Raw genomic sequence first — 12945 nt, forward strand, 5'->3', positions numbered from 1 at the left:
CAGCATTCTACTGCACTTCTAATGAGGTAAAACTACTGTATTTGACGCTTTTCAGGAAAACAGAAAACCATCTGCCTCTAAACTTACATGCATCTGCGTTAAAGGATGACAGAAAGTGGATGGGGTGATCGATTGAGATGGAGCTGTAACAAAGAACGATTTAATGGCTGACAATGCATTCTAGAGAGGGAGATGTTGCTGCTGGGCATTTGACCATTTTTTCCGCTGTCCTGTCAGGATGCATCAGTTGCATGCCACAGTCTGCGTTTGACTTGTATACAAGCACGTGTTCTGTAGGTGACTTAGAGCAACGTCTACTTTTCATTGATAACAGCAAACCTCTCATCTCATGTGTGATGAAACGTGACCACCCTATTTCGACACATTCTTCTAAACGAACGAAGATTTATGTAATGTACTCCATTCATCTGTCGCATCTTGGGTATAAAGTCGAGACTTCAGTTTCATAACTAAGATGATTCTCAGTTAGCGACAGGTGTTTGTGAGGCACTACAATCCCCATGTATACATTTGCTTAACAGATGTGCTGTTTACAGAGTTAGTGTCAGCATGACGTGTTATTTCACATATCAGGCGTCGCTGCTATGCATTTATCTGCTTCCTTGGAACTGACGATCTTTTTATATAGGAATGATGCGGGAATAGTATAATTTCATCATCGTGATAGGATATGAACAGTCAAGACAGAACATCTCTGGAAAGCTATATTGTACAGTCGTGGACAAAACAAGCGAGACCCCTCGCTTTTTCGTTATGCTGATCTGCACAGCTTTAAAGTCTGCTACAGAACATAACAGGCAAGGCGACGAAGTGCTACCAACATACTATGCACAGGCATGAAATTGAAAAACTATCTGAACTTTGTCAGACTGTTTTCAATCATGTGTAAGACTTTAGTAATGCTGATTAGTGTGTTAAACACAACACGTAAATATGAGATATAAATGAAAGAAGAAACACTAATTAGTATGAACTGTACTAATAAAATTGAATTTTAGCTTATCGAGATAAGGTAACTGTTTTAGTAAGACAAAAAACCCCAGATCTTTACGAATTAGCAAAATATTATACCATTTGGCTGCGAAACGGTCTGTGTCAACGTTCAGACCAGTCATACTGGATTACCATTCCTGACCTAACATCATAATTAGTGTTCTGCCAAAAGACAGGTTTTCACATGGTAGTTCTCCAGGCTGTCCGGTTTTCTGCCATCCTCTTCAGGTCTGCATAATTTCCTCTTCCCTTTATGTCGTCTTGTATCTCCTTCTTCCTCTCAGTCTTCTCCCACAAACAAATCCTTCCAAGGCATCTGCTAGCAAGCACTCCCTTCTCAAATGATGTCCCAACCAGTTATTTTTCCTTTCTCTTACAACCTTCAGCAGACATCTTCTCTCACCAACCCTTTCCAATACCCTTTCATTTCTCACTCTTTCCATCCAGCTTATTCTCTCCACTCTCCTCCACATCCACATCTCAAATGCTTTTAACGTTTTTTCATCCTCTCGTATCAGCGTCCATGTTTCTGCCCCATATAGTTCCACACTCCAAACAAAGCATTTGCCAAGCCTTTTCCATAGTCCTTTATCTAATTTACCACATAAAGAGTCTCCTCTTTATGCTGAATGCATCCGTCGCTATGGCAATTCGAGTTTTCACCTTCTGGTGACATCACAAGTCTTCAGTTACTGTGCTTCCGATATATTTAAATGCACTTACTTGCCTAATTGTAGATTGTCCTATTTTAATACTGTACAGTCTGCGTATTGTACTGTTGACCATTCTCTTTGTTTTTGCTGTATTTATTCCACACAAGCTTCATTCAGATCTTTCAGGATGTTATTCACTGTCCGCTCACTATCTGCCACTACTACCATGCCATCAGCAAATCTTATACATTCTGTTCCACCAATACATATTCCTCTTTTCCCATCTAAGCCTTTCGTAATAATCTCTTCAAGGTATACGTTAAACAACATTGGGGAGAGGCAACAACCTTGTCTAACAACTCGTCCGAAGCTGCTTCCTTCTGACATTTCATTTCCTATCCTTATTCTTACTTTCTGGTGTAAATATAGATTCTGTATCAGTCATCTCTCTTTCCAATCTACTCCTTTCCTCTTCAAAATATCCATCAGCTTGTTCCATTGAACTCTGTCAAAAGCCTTTTCTAAATTTATAAAAAACAGCGAAGATTTCTCTACCTTTTTCCATACATCTTTCCCCTATAGTTCTTAACAGGCCAATAGCATCTCTTGTTCCTTTTCCTCTTCTAAATCCGAAATGCTCCTCTGCAATCCCTCTATCTAGCTTGCCATATAACCTTCTATTCAACACTCTCAGCAAGACTTAAGCTCCATGATAAATTAGATTGATGGTCCAGTGCTCTACAAATTTTTTAGTGTTTCTCTTTTTCTCTATTGGTATCATGTTGAAACGAAGTCCTCAAGCCATTCCCCTTTGTCATATACTGTACCTTCATTACCTTATTTTTCAACTTTTGCCCTATCAATATTCATACTCCATTTTAACCACTCTTGATTTCCCCTGTGTAAAAAACCTTATAATGTCCACTTTCTGTCTCTCCATTCTCTTCCCATCTCATTTCACACAAACCGAGTTCATCTAATCTGTCCCTTTTCATCTCCTGTTTTGCTTTCTCTAGCTTTCCTGCTTGCAGTAGTGTCCTCAAATTCCATGTTCCAATCATTATCTTTCCTCCCTTCACTGTTCCTTTCTTACTTTCAAATACGTCTACTCTCAATGTGTTCCACTCCCGGAGATCCGAATGAGGGGAGGTTTTAACTCTGGACTCTATCACATGGAGAGACATACCATGTACTGCTTGGGAATGTAATGTGGAAGTTTACCGTCACTTTCCAAAGACCTACCATGAAAGTGTGCAAATTTAGCAATGCGAGAAGAGTCATAAAGAAATTCAGTTAAAAATCATTCAGTGCCACACTTACGTCAATTCAGTTCTTGACAGAATTGGAAAAAGTAGGCAGCTACAAGTATGAAATTCTACAAGAGTTTCATATTGACATCCACAGAGCGCTGGTACAGAATAAAGGCAGCAATAAAACGTATTGGAGGCACGAGAATTTCTTAAAATGGCTTTACTGATAGTCTATCAGCCTCCATCGAGATTAGAACGCAAAACAAATCAGACCTCCCTTGCAGTAGCAAACACCTTTCACTACGCTAGCAGACAACCCAGGCAAACAGTCCTCTATATTTAGCCGGCCGCGGTGGACGTGCTGTTCTAGGCACTTCAGTCCGGAACCGCGGGACTGCTACGGTCGCATGTTCGAATCCTGCCTCGGGCATGGATATGTGATGTCCTTAGGTTAGGTTTAAGTAGTTCTAAGTTCTAGGAGACTGGTGACCTCAGATGTTGAGTCCCATAGTGCTCAGAGCGAGTCCTCTATATTTATCCAAGACATGAAAATTAAAAATGTTCTTAAGTTTCTGTTGAATAGAGCTATCTGGACTCAAAAACATGAATTTTCTACCTTTATATCACCGCTTGTGTGGCACTCATTCGGTACGTTTATCGAAATAACACAATACTGTTACTAGCGATTAAAGTTAGTAGGATAATTCTGCACCGACCCAGGAAATAATGGGCGACACAGCTGCCAGACGTATTCTATAGTGTTTCGAATTCTTCATTAGACTCGCCACAGCCAGAAAACGTTGATTAGCCGAAGTGTTTCTTAAGCTAGCTAGCAATGGGAATGCTCGCACTTCCAAAACGCGGTGGCATTAATTCTGGGATCTGAATGACCATGTGTAAAGGGAAATGGATTTTATTTGCATTCCTGTAGACGTGATTTGTATCGAAAGCGTAACTACGATTAATATGCTGATATATCGACTGCAACTAGAACATTTCGACTGTTGATTATGGGGAATTATTTATGCGGTCCTCATCTTCAGTAACTAACGTAGCTATTTTCTTTGTTAGGATTTCGTCACCTAAATCGGTAAAAATGGAACCCTACTAGTCTCACTTTCTTTGCCGTCTATCTATCTACCCAACCCTTAAAATCCGTTTACCTCGAGTACGCGTAGACATAATTAGCGGAAATGTATCCCACTTCCTGCGGTATACGGTCCCTTGGTGGTGTAAAAAAGTGAGCTTCTATGTCAACGCAATCAAAAGATACGGCCGTTTCTGTAAAGAAAAGTTACGTGAAAGGTCAAAAATGGCTCTAAGAACTATGCGACCAAACTGCTTAGGTCATCAGTCCCCTAGACCTAGAACTACTTAAACCTACATAACCGAAGGACATCACAAACATCCATGCTCGAAGTTCGCGCGGTTCGTGACTGAAGCGCCTACAGCTGCTCAGCCACCACGCCCGGCGATACCCTTTTCACCTCACGTATAATGGTAATATATACTGTCTAGTGAGGATAAACAGTATTCGCCAGCTACTGAGATCGTTTGATCACGGAACTTTTACGACGCTACATTCAAATTTTGTTCGAAGTTGTCTGGAATATCCACTTATAAACACCCTAGGGACGTCGTATGCGATATCCACTTCTGAAGACGCTGGCAGATATTGCAGTACCATAACAAGTAGTTAAGAATTTATTGTTATTGGTCCATGCATGACACTTTATTGCAGTATCAATTTAACGCACGTAGGTGTTTGTCTATGTCTGAAAATAATGAACAAAAAATAAATAAACAGTAAACAACTTCGATGTTCAAGTCAAATGTAACTCACATATCGCAATTACAACATAATTTCGTTGTTACATCTACATGAGTATATCTACAGGATTTCTTTGGAATCCAGACTTACGTGCCTGGCAGAAGGTTCATTGAACCACCTTCGGACTATTTCTCTTCCATCCCACTCAGTAACAGCATGTGGGAAAAAGGACCACTTAAATCTTTTCTTACGAGCCCTGAATTACATTATTACCATGGTCAGCTCTTCGCGTGTAAGTTTCCTAGGAAGAAATGTTTTGGGATTCAGAACAGATTTTGGTGATTGAAATTTCGTGAAAAGATCTCGCAGGACGAAAAAAGCTTTTGTTTTCATGAATGACACCCTAACTCGCTTATCAAATCTGGGACTCTCTCGCACCTATTTCGTGACATTAAAAATCGTGCTACTGTTCCTTGGACGTTTTTGGCGCGCCCCGTCAATCATGTCTGTCAAAGATCCCATATTGCGCAGGAACACTATAGCAGTGGACGGACAAACGTAGTGCAGGCAGTGTCTTCAGTAAACCTGTTGCGTATTCTTAGTGCGCGGCCAATGAAGCGCAGTCTTTCGTTTGCCTTCCCCACAAAAGTATGTTTGCGATCGTTCCAGTTTAAGTTTTACTAGGTACTGAGATGAATTGACAGAATTCCGACTTGTGTTTGGTCATGTAACCGGAAGTTAATTACTGTTACTGGACGCAGCTTTCGTGTTTCATGCATTCCTCATTCAACAGAGTACACTCCTCGTACACCAAAAGTAATTGTTTAAGAGTATTAAATTGTTACTGATGTCACCAAGTTGCAGTGGTCAGCTAAACTTGCCGTTTTGAAACAAAGCAAAATATTATAGCGAAATATGGCAACTCAGAAGCGGACTATCCAAATAAACAAACATTTCCGGTTCAAGTCGTTGCATTGTGTCTACTACACAGTAATATAAATTAGGTGCAAAGTCCATTAGTAGATCGTTATCAGGAAAACCAGCCATCGTAATGCAAACTGCCACTACAAGAACGAAAGTTTCCAAACATGTTAATGACTAGCCGAGGAAAGTGGGCGCATTCTGTCTACTGAATCCGAAAGCCCCCCACTTACGAGGGGACCCGCCAAGTGTCATACTCCGATCTTGCTGAAAATTTGCTAAGTGAAAGAGGGGACAAAGTATGCGAATACGTGTCTCTGCTTATGTGCATACACTCAACCGATTCTGAGAAAACGACGGTCATGGTTTTCAAGAGCTGTTGCTATATTGTAGACACCTTTTATCGTGTAAGGATTCAATTGAAGCGGTGGTTCAGCGGCTACGGTGGCGACTTCAGAACTTTGCGCTGCGAGTTCGAAACCCGCTTGTTCCTCCCCCCCCCTTACCTCATTCTCTGAATTATCTACGAAAGTTTATTCCAATTTATGTTGAAACAATGTTGTCGTTATTCGTCAATTAATTTTCTGTGTAATGAAAGAAGTTAAAAAAATGAGAAAATAAAGTGAAACATTTGTGAATGTCCTTGCAACTTTAGAGTTTGTAAGGAGGTTCAAAAATATTTCACATTATTTTCTCATTGGTTCACTTTTTTTAAATTCATTAATTTCAAAGTAATTTAATTGACGAATAACGACAACGTTATTTCAACATAAATTGGAAAAAAATATTCGTAGATAATTCTAATATGGAGAACAAAATATTAATAAAGAAAACCAATATGGTCTGTTTACCCCAAAGTTAAGAAGCAACGACGGTAATTACTTAGCCACTGCTTCAATTGCATTCTGGTTCGCTGAAGGTATCTACACTACAGCAACGGCGCGTTGATAACTTTGACCGTCGTTTTCTCGGAAACGGTCGAGTGTCTGCAAATAAACCGAAACACATGTTCACTTATTTTGTCCTCTCCTTCACAGAGCAAAGTTTCCGGACAATCAGTGTATGGCAGCTGGCGTGTTCCCCTCGATAGTCGAGTCGCTTCATACTCCCGACGAGAACTTTGTATGCCTCAGAGTAAACTGCGCCGTTTCGAAACACGGTGAGCGAGCATAAACACGTTTTCCTTCTTATAAGGCAACCTTCTATAGCTAAAATTCACCGAGTGTTCTTCAGGTTTCATCCGTTGTGGCCGAGCGGGTCTAGGCGCTTCAGTCCAGAACCGCGCTGCTGCTACCGTCGGAGGTTCCAATCCTGCCTCGGGCATGGATGTGTGTGATGTCCTCACGTTAGTTAGGTTTAAGTAGTTGTAAGCTCTAGGGGACTGATGACATCAGATGTTAAGTCCCATAGTTCTTAGGGTCATTTGTAACCTTTGCTCTTCAGGTTGTCTCAGATATTTCAGAAATGATTGTTGCTTATGCCTGTCGTATATGCAAAACGTAAACATTTCACGTTGATGCCTTCGATTTCCATGTTATACATACTTGTAAATTACGTTGTGGCTGCATTCGTGGAGGATACAGTCTGTTTCCTACCAGCGCTGTTTCCGCAGCAGATATTAACCGCGACGAATCATTCAGTCAACGCTAAATAGCCCATCTGGCTGAGGCAGACAAGGGCGCTACAATAGCACTCCATGCAGAGAAATTTTCAAATAGTTACATAAACAACTACGGGTGTTCACAAGTGGACGGTAGCTAGGTGGGTTAGACGGAAGGAAGGGGTGGTAACCTGAATGGAAGGCCGCGTGGCCGTAGCCCGCAAAACAACAGCAGCTCAGGATCGGCAGATACGCCGTTTCAGTAAGAACGACCCATTTGTCAACGCACGACAACTTCAGCAGACTTTGGGCCTCAATGTTGGCAGTAAGACCGTCACTCGTCGCCTAGGGGAAGGTGGTCAGAGAGGAAGAAGCGCTGCTATGAGACAGACATTGACTGTTTCCCACAGAGTAGCCCGCCTTGCTTTTGCTGCTGAAAATGTCGACAAACGTCTCCAGTTTTGGAGGCGAGTGATTTTCATGGGGGAAAAGTTTTCTCTACGGCATCAACCGGAAAAGTACTTGTTTACCGGCCAAAAGGTGCAAGGTATAATCCAAAATATATTTACAGTTGTCGAAGGAGTGACAGGGTATGGGCATAGGTATCAGCTAAAGGGTGTGGGCTCCAGTAGGAAGTGGAAGGAAAATTCGAAGCGCTCAATTACATATCAATACTGGAGAACGTGATGTTGCCTTCTGTGACAGCAAGATGTGGCGATGATCTCCAACAAGGTAGCTCGCCTATTCATATGGCAAGTGTGGTTTTACGACCATAGTAATTTTACTGTAATGGAATGGCCACCTAAAGGAACTGATGTGAATCCCACTGAGAATGTTTGGGCAGAAATGGTCAGAGTAATACGGGAAAAGGAACAGTTACCGTTGACTCGGCGGCTGCTTTCGGATGTTATTCATGACGCTTTTAGTGAGTTACCTGAATTTCCTAGTTATGTGGCTAGAGTTGTGTGCTCAATGCCCAACAGACTTCGAGCCGTTGTGGAAGTCGAAGGAGGCTATTCGCAATACTAATCAGCAACAGAAGGGTTTTTTCTTTCAGCCCTTAACCAATCAGCCCCTACAGATGTTTCAAGTTTGTTTTTGCACCTGATTATTTTATATAATTTTAAAGACACGTAGTAAGTGGAATCTGGACAAATAAATTAATTCACAACAAGATATGTAATATTTAATTTGCTAAGAGAAGAAATACTTACGTTATATATTCATGCAGTGTCTGTAATGTATATGACTCACGTGTATATGCAAGAAGAGTAAAAAGCAATTCAGCACAAATGAAAAATATCGAGGAAAAGCTCGCCAATGAAGAGAAACAGTAATATCAGAAATTGAGTCCGCCTTGATACAAAACACCTTGTTATTCATTTATTTCCTTATTATCCCAAACTACTTTCGACGACAAATATCACTATCATCAGCGTTTTTTTTTTAATCTAAAACATGCAGAAAATGGCATGGTTGTACAAACACAGTAAAATAGTATTACATTTCTAAAATTCGTCTTTTGAAATATAGTTTTCTATGGATACTTTCATACTACCTTATTTATTGTATGTTACTGACCGTTTTAAGCAATTGTTAACGCTGCTTGCGACATATTTTCTGTTCTCTTTTTTCCTGTTGCCGTCTTTTTACTTAGCGAACTTCATGTCATCTGCAACCATGTGAGTGGCTGTTTCTGCAACGAGTGGCTCATCTGCAACGATGTGGGCCGGCCGCGGTGGTCTAGCGGTTCAGGCGCTCAGTCCGGAACCGCTCGACTTCTACGGTCGCAGGTTCGAATCCTGCCTTGGGCATGGATGTGTGTGATGTCCTTAGGTTAGTTAGGTTTAAGTAATTCTAAGTTCTAGGGGACTGATGACCACAGATGTGAAGTCCCATAGTGCTCAGAGCCATTTTTTTGCTACGATGTGAGTGGCTGTTAGTGAACAAATACTAAAAGGTGAACTTCGTATGTCAGCAGTATATACTTGGGGTTGTGTGTAGTGTTGTGGAAACCAGTTATTTGGTGTGTACTGAGCTGTTGCTTAGCTATTCGTGTACTCACGTTGGTTGGATGGCATGTGGCTACTTTTATACACAAAATAAAAAACTTCTGCACTGCAAAGTGGTTTCAGTCATATCTTACTAATAGAAAACAAAGGGTGTCATTATGTAACACTTCAGCAGTAGGCAATCAGACGTCATCTGACTGGGAAGAAATTACATATGGTGTTGCCCAAGGTTCCATACTATGTCCACTACTGTTTCTTGTGTATATTAATGACCTGTCATCTGTTACATTACCTGATGCCAAGTTCATCTTATTTGCAAATGATACAAACACTGCAATAAACAGTAAATCAAATATAAACTTAGAAAGGGGAGTTAATCAAATTTTTACTGACATTAATAAGTGGTTTTTAGCCAACTCACTGTCATTAAACTTTGAAGAGACCCACTATATTCAGTTCAGAACTTCTAAGAGATTTCCTTTTGGTGTGTGTATAAATTATGATGACATGGAAATAGGAGAAGGTGAGAGTGTAAAATTCTTGGGATTACAACTTCAGCAACATACTAAACAAGTCTGTGTTTGCAACGTGAATGATGTCAGGCATAGGACATATAAGTATAAAAAACTGGCATATTTTGTTTATTTTCACTCCATTATGTCATATGGTATCATATTTTGGGGTAACTCCACAAAGAGAGATAAATTTTTTAGCGTATAATAAGAGTAATGAGTAGTGTAAATTCAAGAAAATCATGTCGAAACCTATTCAAAGAATTTGGCTCATTAACCATAACTTCTCATTATATTTATTCCTTAATGAAGTTTGCTGTAAATAATACATCTCTTTTTCCAACTAACTGTTTAGTACACAGTATCAATACTAGGAATAAGAACAATATACATAAAGATTTAAAATCACTTACTCTTGCCCAGAAAGGAGTCCAGTATTCAGCAACGCATATTTTCAGTAAGTTACCAGCAACCATTAAGAGTTTAGTTTCAGACAAAGCACAATTTAATCATAATTTAAAAGCATTTTTGGTGGCCAACTCCTTCTGTTCCATTCATGTGTTTCTCAACAAGTGCAGTAGACCATTTTAATGAAAATTTATTATACTTTAATTTTTGACAATACTTGGCTATAACAGCCCAGTAACCATCTATTGCATGAATGATGGATGTATGGAAAGCAGATGTAAGTGTTAAGTCTGTAAATAGTGGAAGTTTAATTTTATATCTTGTACATAATCTGACTGTTCTTAACTGAGTATCACTGAAATGAATAATTTACTTTAATTTTTGAGAATACTTGGCTGTAATAGCCAAGAAACTAGCAAATGTCTGAATGATGGATTTAATGAAAGCATATGTAAGTACTAAACCTGTAAATATTAGAAGTTTAAATGTAATTCATGTACATAATTTTACTGTTTATTGACTGAGGATCATTAAAATTAATGAAACTCAAGTTTTTCTAATTACATTTTTGTAATGTTTTTGTCTGACATGTTCCACACCCAGGAGGATTCCCTCGTTTGTGGGTCTAGGGAATGGATAATTAACCTAATCTAATCTTTGTTACTGATCCAGAATATTATGCCGTCTTACTGTTCCCGTGTCGCAAGAGCGCAAGAGGCGTATCGCATGTGGCGAGAAAGGCTATCAAAAACTGTAGCGCGAATTACGACTACTTCTGTTCATTATTTATGTCTTTGTGTGTGATGGGGAAGTGTTTCTTTTGCGTGTGTCTGATTTCTGTTCTGCGTTCTTGGTCAGTTCTCAGAGAGCAGTAAGGAGTGTGCTGTTGCAGAGTGTTGTGTTTTCATTTATTACATTTTTCCCTTCGACTATAGCCTTTTGTATGTAGTTATTTAATTCTATTGTTAGTTGTTGGCATAGACTGTTGCTGATTCTCAGAATGCGTAGATCGTTTTCGGTATTAGTGGAGTTATGGTTTCTGTTCATTAGATGTTCTGCAAACGTTGAATATGTGCTGTCACTTTTTAGACCTCTCATGTGCTCTGTGTGCATCGTTCGGAAATTTCTGCTTGTTTGTCCTATGTTGTGGGCCTGACAGGAGTTGCAAGTGAGTTGATGTTTCCAGTGTTGCTGAATTTGTCTGAGGTTTTTCTGACTGTTCTTAGTCTTTTCTTAACTGTATTGTTTGTTCTTAATGTTACTGGGATCTCTTGCTTTTTCAAGATGTTTCCTGTTCTATGTGATATTTTGTTATTGTATGTTAGTGTGTACCGTCTCTCTCTTTCTTCTGAAGTGGTTTGGTCTGTGTGTTGCTTATCTGTACTGCATGTTTCCGTTTTTTCTTGTTGTTGAGTTTGTTTATGATGTCTGTTTTGTAGTAGCTTTCAACAGCAATTTGTTTGGTTATATTTAGTTCCTGTGTGCAGTTTTCTGGTTTCAGAGGTGTTCTGTTTATTCTGTGGAGCATGTCTGTGAAACTGGCATATTTATGCAGTGTCAGGTTGTTCGATGAGCTGTGGGTATCAGTGCTTGTGGATGTCGGTTTTCTGTAGACAGAGAATTCATGTTGGTTGTTGTTTCTTGTGATAGTAAGATCCAATAAATTGATTTTTTCGTTGTTTTCTATTTCCATTGTGAAGTGGATTTGTGGGTATACTGTGTTGATGTTACTGTGTAGCTCTTCTATCCTGTTATGTGTTTCATCTACAAGACAGATCATGTCATCCACATATCGGTACCAGTAGATTATTTTGTACCTTCCTTGTTTTACAATGTTATTTAATATTGTGTTCTCTATATGGTCCAAGAAAACGTTGGCTAAGTTTCCACTGATGGGGGGCCCCATGGGAAGCCCCACTTGTTGCAAGGAGAAGTAGTTGTTGAAAGTGAAGTAATTTTGTTCTGTGATTAGTCTAAGGATGGACGAGATTTCATTTATATGTACATCTGGGAATTTCTTGCTGTTTAACTGTGGTTCTATAATGTTTACAGTTTATCTGTGGATATGTTTGTGTACATGGATGTTATGTCAAAAGATACCAGTTTTGCTGTTGGGGGGATGTTGACATTCCTAATTTTCTCCATTATGTCTCCTGTTTTTTTAGGCTTATGTTGTTTGTGTATGTGTATGTCTTCTGTAGGAATGTGTGCATGTGTCTCCCTAGTAAGTAAGATGGAGCTTTTCTGAAGTCAACCACTGGCCTGGCTGGGATGAGGGGTTTGTGGACCTTTAGTACGCTTGTTAAGAGTGGAGCTTTAGGGTTCTGTTGTGTCATTCTTTTTGTCTGCTTCTGTGTCAAGGTGTGTGTCATGTTTTTTAAGAGAGTCTTTACATTTCCTTGGTATCTTTGTGTGGGGTCACTGTTTGACTTGCTTATTTCGTTCTCTGCCAGATATTTTTCTGTTCTCTCAATGTATTCTGCCTCTGTTATTAAGACTGGGGCATTCCCTTTGTCAGCCTATGAGATGAGAACACTGTGTTGTTTTAGTTTTCTGTGTATACTGTTTATGGTTTTCTCATCAGATGTTCATCGTTTGTGCTTATGGATGGTTTGTTCTTTCTGATGATTTGTTTCATTTCCTCTGTCACTAAGCAAAATATGCCAGTTTTTTTATATTTATACCTCCTATGTCTGACATCATTCGCATTGCAAACACAGACATGTTTAGGCGCTTTAGCAGTTCGTTAGTATGTTGCTCAAGTTGTAATCCCAAGAATTTTACACTCTCAACTTCTCCTATTT

Source organism: Schistocerca gregaria, chromosome 1, assembly GCF_023897955.1.
Source record: "Schistocerca gregaria isolate iqSchGreg1 chromosome 1, iqSchGreg1.2, whole genome shotgun sequence".
Lineage (NCBI taxonomy): Eukaryota > Metazoa > Arthropoda > Insecta > Orthoptera > Acrididae > Schistocerca > Schistocerca gregaria.